Raw genomic sequence first — 15,742 nt, forward strand, 5'->3', positions numbered from 1 at the left:
GTATGTGGACCCACTAGGCCGCTCCGCCGTAGCGGGGAGGCAGCTGATCAGGTCACAGTCTATGCGAAAGTCAATGGCAGACAGTAATGCTTTGGTACCTGAAATAGTCCGGAAGGTGGCTGTGGCTTCAGCACGGATGGAGGTTGGTGCGGCAGGTGGCGCCAGACGTGGCGTGCAGTATCTGATGAAGCGGAGGACACTGGACGAGGCAGAGGACGCTTGACGTGGCAGACGACACTTGACGTGGCAGAAGGCACTTGACGTGGCAGAAGACACTTGACGGGGCAGAAGAAACTTGACGGGGCAGAAGACACTTGACGTGGCAGACGACACTTGACGTGGCAGAAGACACTTGATTTGTCAGAAGGCACTTGGCGTGGCAGAAGACACTTGACGTGGCAGATGACACTTGACGTGGCAGAAGACAATTGACGTGGCAGACGACGCTTGACGTGGCAGACGACACTTGACGTGGCAGAAGGCACTTGACGTGGCAGAAGACACTTGATGGGGCAGAAGACACTTGACGTGGCAGACGACACTTGACGTGGCAGAAGACACTTGATTTGGCAGAAGGCACTTGGAGTGGCAGAAGACACTTGACGTGGCAGATGACACTTGACGTGGCAGAAGACAATTGACGTGGCAGACGATACTTGACGTGGCATAAGACACTTGACATGGCAGAAGGCACTTGACGTGGCAGAAGACATTTGACGTGGCAGACGACACTTGACGTGGCAGACGAAACTTGACGTGGCAGACGACACTACTCCAACGCTGGTAGGCACAGGAACTAGAACAATACGGAATACAGGAACGGTAACAGGGCACGGGTAACAGCTGGAACGGGAGACACTAAGGGACCATTGCGAGACAGACTGGGGTAGACTAACAACGCTCAGGCAAGGATCAGAAGGCCTGGGGCCTTCTTATAGACCAGGAAATCAGGGCAGATGATGATGATGACAAAATCATTTGTGCGCGCGCTGGCCCTTTAAGGCCATGCGCGAGCGCGCGCACCCTACGGGACACAGCAGGATGGAGCGGAAGTGAGCGCTGGCGTCTCTTAGGAAGGAGACATGGACCAGCGCTCACGGATCCATGGCTGCGGGCGTCGGGAGGTGAGTAAACCCGACGGCCCGCAGCCATGGACGTTACACACACTCTACTCCATTTCTGCAGCCTCCACTTCTTGCGACCTCCACTTTTGCTGTCTCCACTTTTGCAGCCTCCTTCTCTGCAGCTTCCGCTGCCACTGTACTTTTGGAATCCTCTGCTTTTTTTTTTTCCTTCCCTTTTTCAGGGGGTTTCATTACTTTGCATGGGGGACGCCATCAGGGAAAATCTTTCATCATTCTCCAATATCTCCCCAAAGGCTCTCCAACTGACCACAATCTTCATCCTCCTCTCCCCCACCATCTTCATTTCTTCCAGCATTTCCTTTACCTGTAGACTATACCGGGACCTCTTGGCGCCTGATGTTTTCGCGGCTCGTCCCCTGGCGACCGCCAAATCTTCCTGCATCCGCCGCAGGGACTTACCGAGGTCCCGGTATTCTTCCACCCGGGCAGCTAGGCGGGATCTGAAGGTTTCCACCGACTCTCCCGACCGCAGTAAACCCCTCCTCTACTGGAGCACTCCTCTACCGTACTCCGGTCCTCTGGTCTGGTATCCTGCCTTGCTGGACCTTCTGGTCCCCCACCTGGGCAAACCTCCATCTCCTCTTCCAAGTCTCTCCCCTCAATTCCTTCCAGAGCCCCAGCAGGGGGCAGCAGAGATCTTTCTACCGGATGTCCTTCTCACCCCTGATGCTGGCTGCACCTTCCCAGCGGGTTGGGAAGAGCCTCTACCCCCCACCTGCATGCTCCAGGGGGTAGAGGTCTGAGGCTCCTGTTAGAAGAGTTTTATTTTAAAATGATTGCTACTTCATGTAATAGATATTAAATGTGCATGCAGGTTTCTCAGAAAATGCTTTAGTTAACAAAGGGTTAAATATGTTATATTCTTAAGTGTGTGAGTCGGTTGGACTTCTTAATAAAGATTGCAATCTCCAGAGGAAGTCCAACTGACCTAATCTCATTTTGAAGTGTAACATTTCATGTGACAGGAATGCCACAAACGGTTTTCAGTTGGTCTGTACTGCAATATGCATTGATATGTGTACACCGCATTCCAAATTATTAAAAAACTCAAAATGTGAAAATACCTTGTGGTCAAGATATATGAGGTATACAGAAATATAGAATATGGTAGTAGGTTTTGTTATTCATATCGAATTTGTCTGTTTGTTAATCGTTAATCATGTGTCTTGTTTAAATGTGGTAAAAGTGAGAGTTGAGACAGTCTTTCACATTTCCGCATCGTGGTCACCGTGGGTGAGTGACATTACTGTCTTAGGACTGTGTTTAGGTAAGCGGCTCTAGGCGTCTAGAGTGCAGCGAGTACTACAGTCCAGGGAGAATAACGTTTTGGTAAGCGGCCTTATTTATAAGATGCAGCGAACACTGTTATTCAATATTCCCAACTCACAATCAGAATTCTCCAAGACTCTTTGAATGAGAACAAATTAGAGTCAGATCATAGAACGAAGACCAAATAATAGAACAAAGGGATAAATTAATATTAGTAAGTCAAATTGTCACGTAGCAAAAAAAGTGGATTAACATCTATTGTCCCGAAGGCTTCTCATTAAGTTTGGTTGGTTTTTTATTATTTACTATATTTGTGATGATTAAGATATTTAAAAATATTACAAAAGGAACAAAGGCCCACCAGATTGTTTTAGATCTCTTGTCCTGAGTGTATGTTTGGATTAATGTTGGCTATTTCTACTGAAGGTTGGAGAATAGTCAAAATAATTGATAAAGGATACAAAGTTAATCAAATCTTTCCATATTAAAAGTGTTTAAATTAAATATACGTAAGACTCCTATTCTAGAAAAAAAACAGCTATTGGCATATTATTAACGGACCTAGAAGGAGGCAAACTGTATATATCCATAGAAGACACCTAATTTAGGTGTCCATTAAATAGAGAGGAACATTTACTGAAATTGCTAAATTAGATTTCCTTTCAAAAGGATACTGCTTATAACATGGGTAACGTATCAGGAACAGTTTCAGGATGTGGTTGTTTGTGTTAAAAAGCATTAAAATATTCCTTTAGAAGGGGATGTTAAGTATATGCACAAATTAGATGTGGTGAATGTAAAATGATGATGATGATTATGATGATGATAAGTGGTGTGGCAAATTTAGATTTAAAAGGAATTTGAGGGTAATTGAATGTTATAATTTAGTGAATCAGAAAAGAGAAGTGTGGTTTTGATTGTGTAAGACGACGGTTGGAAGAATCTCAAAAAAGGGAACCAGTTAGAAAGTTCTGACAATGATAAAATGATCGGAAAAGCAGAACTGCGGTATGGCAGCTGGCCAACAGGACGCAGGTAAATGTTTATAGTTCGTATAGGGTACCTGTGGCAGCTCAGATAGTAGCGAGGCAGGCTAGGCAGGAACTTGGCAGCAGGTGGACTTCAGGTGTGGAGAGGCAGGTCAGGCGTAGAATACAGTACAGCACGGCTACAGCAAGCACGACACTAGATTCAGGATACAGGAACAGGAAACAGGAAAACACTGGGAGCAGGAAACACTAGGGGGCCATTTGCAAGACAGACTAGGGATACAACAACAAGGCTCAGGCGTGGGAGGATGGGGCTGGGACCTTCTTATAGCCCAAAGTGCTCTGGAGCAATTATCTCAAATCACCAACATGCTTCTTAAGTCTGGACTGAGCTCGTGAGCGCACCCTGGTGGTCATAGTGGAGCAGGAAGGCCGTATGTGAAGACATCTCTTGAGAGAAGGGCGTTGACTGGATGGAAGGAGTTCGTGGTCAGCGACCACGGACGTTACAGTATCCCCCCTCTTACGCCCCCTCCTCTTGGGACCAGAACGAGAGAGAAACTTCTTGATGAGGGTAGGAGCGTTGAGATTCTCCTCTGGCTCCTAGGACCTCTCTTCTGGACCAAACCCCTTCCAATCTACTAAATAAAAGGTTCTTCCTCTTACTTTTTTAATGTCCAAGATCTCCTTAACCTCGAAGGTGTCTGAAGGGCCGCTGGAGGCAACAGCAGGGCTTGGAGTCTTGGTAAAGCGGTTCAGAACAACTGGCTTCAAGAGAGAAACATGGAAGGAGTTGGGGATCTTGAGGGTAGGAGGCAGCCGAAGCTTGTAGGCGACAGGGTTGATCTGCTATAGGATCTCAAAAGGACCGAGGAACCTGGGAGCAAACTTGCATGACGGTACTCTTAGTCGAATGTTCCTGGAGGACAGCCAGACCTTTGTGCCAGGAAGAAACTGAGGTGGTTCTCTTCTCCTTGTTTCCGCCCTCCGTTTCATACGATCCACCGCCAGCAGGATGGAGGATCGAGTTTGCCACCAAATTTGTAGAAAGTCCTCGAAGGCTGCGTCAGCAGCTGGTACCTTGGAGTAATCAGGAACCGGGAGAGGTATTCGTGGGTGTTGGCCAAGGACTATGAAGAACGCAGTGTTCTTTGTGGACTCGCTGGTATGATTGTTGTAGGAGAATTCAGCCCACGGGAGCAACTGTACCCAGTCATCATATTGCCTAGAGACGAAGTGACGCAGGTAGTTCTCCAAGATTTGATTGATCCTCTCGACCTGTCCATTGGACTGAGGATGGTAGGCTGAGGAAAAGTCCAACTTCACACCTAGAAGTCCGCAGAGGGCTCTCCAGAACCTCGAGGTGAACTGAACCCCCCGATCAGACACAATATGCTGTGGCAAGCCGTGCAGGCGGAAGATGTGTTGGATAAACAGTTTGGCCAGTTGGGGAGCAGACGGAAGACCGGTCAGAGGAATGAAGTGGGCCATTTTTGAAAATCGATCCACGACCACCCAGACAGTGCTGCATCCGGCAGAGAGGGGCATGTCCGTAATAAAGTCCATAGCTATATGCTGCCAGGGAGCATCGGGCACAGGCAATGGCTGGAGCAGACCAGCGGGTCTGGAGTGAGCGACCTTGTTAGTTGCACACACAGAGCAGGAGGAAACAAAGTCCATAACATCTTTGGGCAGCGTGGGCCACCAGAAATGACGGGCAATCAAATCCCGGGTCTTACGGATCCCCGCGTGACCTGCCAGTCTAGAGGCGTGTCCCCAGCGGAGGACTCTCCTTCGGTCAGCCATGCGCACAAAAGTTCTCCCTGGAGGGATGTCCCCAACTTGCAGTGGGTTGACTGAAACAATACAGGACGAGTCGATAATGTTCTGGGGCATCTCCATAGTGTCCTCCGTCTCGAAAGACCTGGATAAGGCATCGGCCCTCACATTCTTGTCAGCCGGGCGATAATGGAGCTCAAACTGGAATATGGCAAAGAACAGTGACCACCTGGCCTGACGAGGATTCAGCCGTTGGGCTGTCTGGAGGTAGGTGAGGTTCTTGTGGTCCATAAAAATCAGGATGGGGTGAGCTGCGCCCTCCAGCAGATGTCTCCACTCCTCCAGGGCCAATTTGATGGCCAGTAACTCGATCCCCAATCGAGTAGTTGCGTTCTGCGGAAGAGAAGAGCTTAGAAAAATATCCACATACCCTTGACTTGCCCTTGGAACTTCTCTGGAACAGGAGTGCACCAGCACCGACAGAGGACGCATCCACGTCCAACAAGAACTGTAGGGAAACGTCTGGATGATGGAGGATAGAGGCTGATGTGAAGGCACTCTTCAGGGTATTGAATGCGGACTCTGCCTCAGGAGTCCACACCTTGGCGTTCATGCCCTTCTTGGTGAGGTTAGAGATAGGAGATGTTAATGAAGAGAAGTTTTTGATGAACTGTCTGTAAAAATTGGCGAATCCCAGAAAGCGCTGTATGGCCTTCAAGCCTTGAGGACGTGGCCATTCCAGGACGGACTTTACCTTTTCAGGATCCATCTTGAGGCCTCTATTCAAAATGATGTAGCCCAGGAAGGGTAGTGCATCTCTCTCAAATACGCATTTCTCCAATTTGGCGTACAGTTGATTCCCCTTAATCGCAGCAAGACTTGACGGACATGTTTCTGATGCGTCATAGGATCTGGAGAAAAATTAAGATGTCATCAAGATAGACTACTACACAAACATAAAGGAGGTCACGGAAAATGTCATTCACAAACTCCTGGAAGACCGCGGGAGCATTTCACAGGCCGAAGGGCATTACTAGATATTCATAGTGTCCGTCCCGGGTGTTAAATGCAGTCTTCCATTCGTCACCCTGGCGAATACGGATTAGGTTGTAAGCCCCCGCAGGTCTAACTTGGAAAAGATCTTTGCACCACGTATACGGTCAAATAATTCTGAGATCAATGGCAATGGATATTTATTTTTCACCGTGATCTGGTTGAGTCCCCGGTAGTCTATACAGGGACGAAGAGAACCATCCTTCTTTTTGACGAAGAAGAACCCGGCTCCTGCCGGGGAGGAAGACTTGCGTATGAAGCCCCGCTCCAAGTTCTCTCTAACATAGGCGGACATAGACAGAGTCTCTGGCAGAGAGAGAGGATATACCCTGCCACGGGGAAGGGAAGCACCAGGAACCAGCTCAATAGGACAGTCATACGCCCGATGTGGGGGCAGTGTCTCCGCTTCTTTCTTGCTGAAGACGTCCGCAAATGAAGCAAAATGACTAGGCAATCCTGCCAGTGACTGAGGCAGAGGAGACAGAGCCAAACGAATCTGTCCCAGGCAACGATTGTGACACTCGGGGCCCCACTGGAGAACCTCTCCAGAGTTCCAGTCCAGGACTGGGGCATGTAATCGGAGCCAAGGCAGGCCCAGCAACACAGGATCAACGGCTCTGGGTAGGACATAGAACGACAGCAGTTCAGAGTGGAGGGCCCCTACTTGGAACCTCAGTGGTTTGGTCACAGCAACAACTGGGTTAGGCAGGGGTAGACCATCTACAGAAGCAATTGTCAATGGGCTCTCCATAGGGATGGTAGGCAACTGAAGAAGGTCCACCAGGTCTCTACGGATGAAATTAGCCGCAGATCCCGAGTCCAGATACGCAGAGACCTGATGCATTCTCTCGCCGGACACTATGGTCGCTGGTATGGACAATTTGGATGAAAGTCCCTTTTTACCCAGGGTTGTCACTCCTAGCAACCCTAGGCTTTGAGGCTTTAGGGGACACAGGCGCACAAGATGGCCACCGAGGCCGCAATAGAGACAAAGTCCCGAAGTGCGTCTGCGTTGTCTCTCCTGGGTGGATAGCTTACCCTGGTCCATCATCACAGATTCCTTAGGAGGATCGACATCTGAGGACAGCAGGGGTTGCTGCAAAGTAGGTCCCAGACTAGGAGGGTCTCCCTCCCGACGAACCTCTTGGAGGTGTTCTCGGATCCGTATGTCAATCCGGGCGGACAGAAGGATGAGGTCATCCAGGGTAGATGGCAGGTCTCGAGCGGCAAGTTTGTCCTTAATCTTAGGGGCCAGTCCATGCCAGAATGCCGCCACCAGAGCCTCATTGTTCCACAACAGTTCTCCCGCCAGGGTGCGGAAGTAGATGGCGTACTCACACACGGAGGTGTCTCCTTGGCGTAGTTTAATCAAGGCAGCCGCTGCAGATGAGGCCCGTCCAGGCTCCTCAAATACCATGTGAAAGGTCCGGAGAAAGGCATGGAAGTCACGGGTCTCAGGTCCTTGTCTCTCCCAGATAGGGTTCGCCCATGCAAGAGCCTTTCCGGTGAGGAGAAAAATGATGAATGCGACCTTTGCGCCGTCAGATGAAAATGTCCTGGAACACAGGCTGAAATGGATCTGGCACTGGTTCAAAAATCCACGACAGGAACCTGCGTCTCCATCATAGCGGTCTGGAAGTGGCAAAGAAAAACACGGATCGACACTGCCAGGAGGTGTAGTCTGAGGATCAACACTGCCAGGAGGTATAGTAGGAGGAACAGCAGCTCTTGCTTCCTGCTGACGAATGAGAGTGTTCAAAGCTTGGAGGAGTTGGTCCTGTCGAGACTGGAGATCCAGCAAATCCGCCCGCATCTCTTGTGACGTCGTCATGGTCTTGGATTGACCAGCGGGGTCCATGGCCTGAGCCTACTGTCACGACTGGTTCGTGGACCCACTGGGCCGTACTGTCTTGGCAGTATGGCAGCTGGCCAACAGGACGCAGGTAAATGTTTATAGTTCGTATAGGGTACCTATGGCAGCTCAGATAGTAGCGAGGCAGGCTAGGCAGGAACTTGGCAGCAGGTGGACGTCAGGTGTGGAGAGGCAGGTCAGGCGTAGAATACAGTACAGCACGGCTACAGCAAGCACGACACTAGATTCAGGATACAGGAACAGGAAACAGGAAAACACTGGGAGCAGGAAACACTAGGGGGCCATTTGCAAGACAGACTAGGGATACAACAACAAGGCTCAGGCATGGGAGGATGGGGCTGGGACCTTCTTATAGCCCAGGGTGCTCTGGAGCAATTAGCTCAAATCACCAACATGCTTCTAAAGTCTGGACTGAGCTCGTGAGCGCACCCTGGTGGTCATAGTGGAGCAGGACGGCCGTATGTGAAGACATCTCTTGAGAGAAGGGCGTCGACTGGATGGAAGGAGTTCGTGGTCAGCGACCACGGACGTTACAAGAACTATAGAAGAGTGTGTCAATAAATGTTGATATGTATAGTATTTGCATAAAATAATAGCATTCGATAACAGTGACTTTACTAGTAATGATAGAGTAATACAGATAGGTACATTGCAATGAGTAATGTGGATGATGACGAGAAGTATGATGTACACATGTATACAGTGTGTGTCCCCGTGTATACAGGGTGTGTGTTGCAGTCTAGTCTGAGGAGGAAATGAAATTGTGTACTGTTTGATGTGAGATGTTTTTCTTAATCCAGATTAAGAACTGAATTAATTGAACTTCAAATTGTTATTATATGTAAAATTAGTGTGTAAAAAGTCCTAGAACATTGAACTAAAGTACAAGATTGTGTAAATAGACTGACTTTTTAAGAAATTAAAGTTAGCTGTATAAAATCAGGTTTTAAAGTTATAAATACAGTTTCCTTAATGTACGAACTTGCAAATGACAATGACTTGTTTAATATGAACATGATTGTCACAGTTTACTGTAACTTAACGCCCAAGGGTAAACAGGTGTCATTGATGTACCTTTGACTAACTATTATGTTCAGTATTTTGCAGACGGATCCAGATACTGGAATGAGCAAACAGGACATTTCACCACCGGATATGCAGTAGTCAAGGTAAAACAGGGCTGCAAAAGTCACTGCCCTCCAGCAGCTCTGCCCAAGAGGCAGAACTCATGGCACTCGCAGAATAATGTAAGTTGGGCACAGGTAAAAGGGTGAACATCTATACGGACTCAAGGTACACCTTTGGAGTCACACATTATGACACAATATGGCAAGCAAGAGGCTTTCTGACTGCAGCAGGCAAACCAATACAACACTGGTTTGCTCCTGAATCTCAGAACGCAGCTGCTCGACATGTGCAGGGTTGCCTGACATGCGCTAGACACAACCCCGGTATAATGATAAAAACACCCAGTAAGCACACGCCTCGCCCTGATTACCCCTTCCTGCGACTGCAAGTGGACTATATAGAGCTACCCGGGGTATGTGTATATGAATATATCCTTGTATGTACTGACATGTTTTCAAATTGGCCTCAGGCATGGCTAGTAACCAAAAACATAGCTAAAAACACTGCTAGGAAAATACTCAGTGAAGTACTATGCCGATATGGGGTCCTGAAGTAAATGAGAGTGACAGAGGAACCCACTTCACAGGAGAAGTATTAGGGCATATACTTACTAGCCTCGGTAACACATAGGCATTCCATGCACCATATTACCCAAGAAGGTAAATATCTGTATGAAGGAAGAAAGTCAGTAATACTCCAAGCTCCGAAACCTCTGACAAAAAGACAAATTATGTCCTTTTTGGGTATGACTAACTTCTGCAGAAGTTGGATAGCCAATTAGGCTGCTATTACAGGACAATTGATGTCTTTGATTTATGAAGAGGCATTTTTTTTTCCAGATAAAACAGGTTCTTGTAGGCTCTTCAGTGCTTGGACTAACTGATTATTAAAAAAAAAAAAAGAACAACAAAGAAAAGAACTTTATTCAAACTGTAGATTGAAAAAATGGATATATGACTTAAGGGCTAACACAGGAGTGTGGGGGAAAGGATAGACCTCTAGCTTACTACTCATCAAAACTCAACCTAGTAGCTAGAGCTTTACCTCCCAGTGTTCAATCAGTTGTAGCCGCCACAGAAGCTATAATAGCTTCCTGCACATTAGTGTTATTTATGATAGAAAGATGTACCACTTAACATTTTTCGACCTTGATGTCTACTGCGGAGGATGGTGCACCACTTGATTGCCAATCCTCCATAGCAGAAAGAGTGTTACCAAGATCAGATCTTAAAGATATTCCACTACTAGATAGTGATCTCATACTGTTTGTATATGGACCTTGTAAGAACAAATACATCCTACCCAGCAACTTATTCAGATATGAAGCTATATTGAGCCATCGGACAAGCCATGTCTCAACAGGGGGGATGGTATAAATCATATCTAAAGTGTTCACGCCATATGGCTTTACTAACTACACTAAAAAAAATTAGTTTAACTTGTTTAACATGAGCCAAACATAATCCACAGGGGAATGTAAAACCAAAAAGAGAACAGTTCCCAAATCCACAATATCCATTCTAACAAATTTGTATGAATTTCATTGAAGTTGTTTTTGCTTCCTAAGATTTTAGGTATATGTATAAGTGTGTTCATTTGAATCTCAGTGTAGGTAAGAAAAAATTTGATTTGAGACACTTGTCAGATAGAACGTATGGTATCTGTGAATATTTCTGTGAGTAGAAGATGTTAAAGATAATCAGCTCAGATCAAGATATAAATCCTGCTGAAAAGTGTAACAACAAGTGGGGCATAAAATGTACCCAGTAACTACACATCTTCTAGGTGCCCTGTCCAGAGGGTCAGATAAGTTTTTCTTATATAAAGGTGTTTGTTTGTTTGTTTGTTTGTTTGTTTGTTTGTTTGTTTGTTTGTTTGTTTGTTTGTTTGTTTGTTTGTTTGTTTGTTTGTACAGGATTTGTCAATGAACTGATGGGACCCAAAAACCTGAGGGGTGATAGCATGAGATTGGTGATAGTATTATTTTCTTAGTTGAGACCGTATAGTCTGAGGTTTATAATTATAATGTATGTAATATGCCATGGTATTGTGAATAACAACTTGAGGTATTTTATGTGGAGGTATGAGGTGAAGGTCACTGGTTGTTGTCACTCATAAGTAAGAAGCACATGGCAGCAATGAGAGCCCGGAGGTTATGTTACCTGGGTGTCTTTAGGTTTAAGAAATGTGCTGCCCACGACCTGTTATATCTGCAGGTGTAAAAGTCCCATTAGGACAGTAAGTGACAGTGCGAAAATTAGGACCAATATGTACCGTGGTAGGAGAAGTTTAGATTATTGCCAATATTAGTAGCTTTAGCAGTAAAGAATGCTCATAATATAGAGAAAGTGGCCGACAGATTATGTGTTTGATGTTTTGAATTCTGCCCAAGGGGGCATTTGCCAAGTAGTTGGCCCAACCTGTTGCCACTTTATAGACCTTTTTGGCATTATGCAGAACAAGTATGACCGTAGAGCAAGCTAAAAAAAAATAAAGTCCGTAAGGGGGATAAGCCCTCTTTTAAGCACTTGGCTTGGGTACAAAATGTCCTCAAATAAACTAAAGGTGGGAAAAATTAAAGTGATTAAAATAATGTTTAAATGAATTTATTTTGTGCAGCAGCCATCTTGTCTGAAGACCCTGTCTTGTTCTTATGTAGTGAATAAGAAAGATATTGTTCTTTTAAGATAAGTATATTAATGCTGATTTTGCATGTTATTAAAATTAGTTCTTTTTGACCTTAGTTCTTATGCGAAACTCAAAGGGAAGAAATATTGTTTAGTGATTATTGATGTATTCACCAAATGGGTAGACCATTTGTAATACCACAGTTAAATCCATTCTCTAGGATGGATGAAAACTTTGATTTTTACACTTGCTGAATATATGGCAAAAATGCTAACCAACAGGGAAGTTTCTATCTCTAATTGTATTCCAGGTGACCCTGTACCTGAACCTGAACCTGTAAAGCCAGGAAATTGGATATTATTTTCCTTGAAAAAGATCATATTAGGTTCTGCTTACCACACCTACGGCCATAAAGATAGCCGAACATAATTTTGGATACACTTATCACACTGTAAGGTAGTTAGGGAATTGCCACTCTCTTCCTAGGCTACAAAAGACTGATTACAAAGGGTGGTCATTTGTTAGAAGTGACTGGTCTCAAACTTCAGCGAAGAAAACATCCAGAGCCTGGGAGGAGACAGGGCAAAATGTTATTAGTTATTCTAGATATCCTATGGGGGTCCAAGGTGTGTTAACCAAAGGTATGGGATCCCTGGGAAAAAGGGTCAGAGTATGATTGCCTAAAGACTTAGCATGGAGAGTTAAATATTTAAATTTCACTGAAGGTAAGACTGCAACATATGAAATAGATTTCTGCGCTGTGTTATAGATCAATGCAAGGATAGAAACATAGCTTACAATCTCGCATATTCAGATAAATACATTTGTACTATCTATGTAAATACCGTAATTTAAAGGATAAGGGACTATATGCTATAGGAACTAATGTTTCAGGTACTAACACTATAGGGATTTTTTTTTATTTAAGTTAGTAAAAGGATGCAACTGAAAGTTTTTGGGTTCCAAAGATAGACCTACCCTCTATAGTTTATCTGGCCAACTTCACTTATGAAGATAAATTGACATTAGAAACAGGTTACAGTGATAAACATGAATGGTTAGCCTGGATGAGATACAATGCAATCCAAAATAATAGAACTAACTGTATTGCTTGTGCAAAAGCCAGGCCACATCTGGCTACTATACCTTTCAGGCTATCAGATAAGGAGAATCCACAAGGTCTGCAATGCGTGTTAACTTTATATAATGCATCATATAATCCAGGTGATAAATTATGTAAGACATTCTCTTCATTGTACCCACCTGTGGGGAGAGATGAAATCCCTCCCTTAGTAGTGGCTTACCCAGGCAACTACACCTGCTTTCGGAGGAATGGGCAAGGTAAGAAAGTAAGGAACCTCACTGAAGAGTTTTGTGACCGATAATGGTAATTACTCCTCTAATTAGTTTACCAACCAGACAAGGGCAAGGACTGATCTTAGGTGGCTATGTGGAGAAAGGAAGGCCAAGTGGCAGGGAGGCTGTACTCTGGTTCAGCTTCTGATGCCATTCCACTTGTTTTTAGCACCTGAGTTTCAGAGAATGAGAAAACGCCCTGGAAACTATCTGAATCGCTATAAGCAGTAGATCCCTGGAAGTTCCTTTGACGATAGAATATACATAGATGAAGTAGGAGTAACCTGTGGGGTGCCAAATGAGTTTAAGGCCCAAAATCAGATTGCATCAGTCTGTATTTTTCTGGTGGTCTACGATAAATAAGAATGTCGACTGGATTAATTATATTTTTTACAATCAACAGAGAGTTGTTAATTCTACCAGAGATGCAATAAAGGGCATTGCAGATCACTTGGGACCTACATCTTTAATGACAAGGCAAAATAGAATGGCCGTGGATATGTTACTAGCAGAAAAAGGGGGTGTCTGCAAAATGTTTGTTTCTTCTGTTGTACTTTTATTGAATCCCAATAATACAGCTCCTGATGGCAGTATTACCAAGGCATTGGAAGGACTCAATTCCCTGTCCGAAGAGCTTGCGGAAAACGCCAGAATAAATTACATCTTCACCTCATGGATTGCGGGGTAACATCTGTACTCATGACCATTGCCGTTGTTGCCAGTATATTGACTGTTTGTGGATGTTGTGCGATACTCTGCATAAGAGGATTGATCCAAAGGTTAATTGAGACCTCAGAGACAAAGACAATGTGCCAAAAGATTCAAAAGAAGAGAACCTGTCCTGTGTTTTTTTTTTCTGATGTTCCGCCGCAAAAGTCGCAACAATTGACTGTTGCAGGTGTAGATCCTCATTGAATTAAAAATACTGGAGATTCTGCAAAATACAATTGACCTGCTTCAAAAACCACACCACAGGTTAAATTAATTTGTGTGCAGACTCTCCGCATATCATGTATGCAGCATGTGGAAGACATTTCTTGAAATCTGATCCACTTCTCTGCTACTGTATTAGGGGGGATTCACATGAGCGTGTATTGGGTCCGTGCGGGCCGCGTGGTTTTCACGCGCCACGCACAGACCAATACAAGTCTATGGGGCAGTACAGACAGTCCGTGCTTTTTGCGCAGCGTTTGTCAGCTGCGCAAAAAGCGCGACATGCTCAATATCTCCGCATATTTTGCGCATCACGCACCCATTGAAGTCAATGGGTGCGTGAAAACCACGCAGGTCGCACGGAAACACTTCCGTGCGAACCGACTGAAACAGCGCACCAGCTGTCAAAAGGATGAATGTAAACAGAAAAGCACCACATGCTTTTCTGTTTCCAAACATCCAAACGGAGTGTCTTTGAGATGAGCGTACCCGGACAACCGAACCGAACTTCACCGGGTTCGGCCGAACTCGTTTTGGCCGAACCCGGGAAAAAAATTTCCGGTACGCGATGTCAGGAGATAGTCACTGTCCAGGGTGCTGAAAGAGTTAAACTGTTTCAGCACCATGGACAGTGACTTCCGATCCCAATATACATGAACCTGTAAAAAAAAACGAAGTTCTGACTTACCGATAACTCCCGGCTTCTTCCTCCAGTTTGACCTCCCGGGATGACAATTCAGTCCAAGTGACAGCTCCAGCCAATCACAGGCCAAGCACAGGCTGCAGCGGTCACATGGACTGCCGTGTCATCCAGGGAGGTGGGGCCTGATGTCAAGAGAGGCGCGTCACCAAGGACGCGTCACCAAGGCAACGGCCGGGAGGGAAGTTCTCGGTAAGTACGAACTTTTTCTTTTTTTTTAACAGGTTTCTCGATGTTGTGTTCGGCATTCACTGTCGAGGGTGCTGAAAGAGTTACTGCTGATCAGTTAGCACTTTCAGCACCTTGGACAGTGACGAGCGTCGACTAGCCTCATCTCTATGATGGCGGCTGCGCGAAAATCACGCAGCCGCGCATCATACACGGATGACACACGCAGCTGTCAAGTGGTTTTTGCGTGCGCAAAACGCTGCGTTTTTTGCGCGCGCAAAAACGCAACATTCGTCTGAATCTGCCCTTATGCTGCGGATTTTCTGCATCAAAATATGTTGCAGAAATCCGCAGTATTTACGCCATGTGTGGACTAACCCTAACAGCGTTTTCGCAGTAAAACCACTGCAAAAACCGCAGTTGCATATTTTAATAACGTTTTGAAAAATTACGCAATTTTAGATGAACTATCGAGAAAAGCAAAACCTACACCCCCCTGGCCAGCCTGGGGAGCTAAGGACTGGTATTAACAGATTTGCATCCAAGTCTCCTGTCTAATTTTCCTGGTAAGTACACTATAGAGTGTCAGTAATAAACTGATGTAATTGTTTTATCTCGATTTTCTGTATTTAAAGGGGTTGTCCACTACCAGACGATTGATCACCTACAGTATCCACCGGATAGGTCATCAGTTTATGATCATGGGGGTCCGACTCCCGGA

Source organism: Rhinoderma darwinii, chromosome 2, assembly GCF_050947455.1.
Source record: "Rhinoderma darwinii isolate aRhiDar2 chromosome 2, aRhiDar2.hap1, whole genome shotgun sequence".
NCBI lineage: Eukaryota > Metazoa > Chordata > Amphibia > Anura > Rhinodermatidae > Rhinoderma > Rhinoderma darwinii.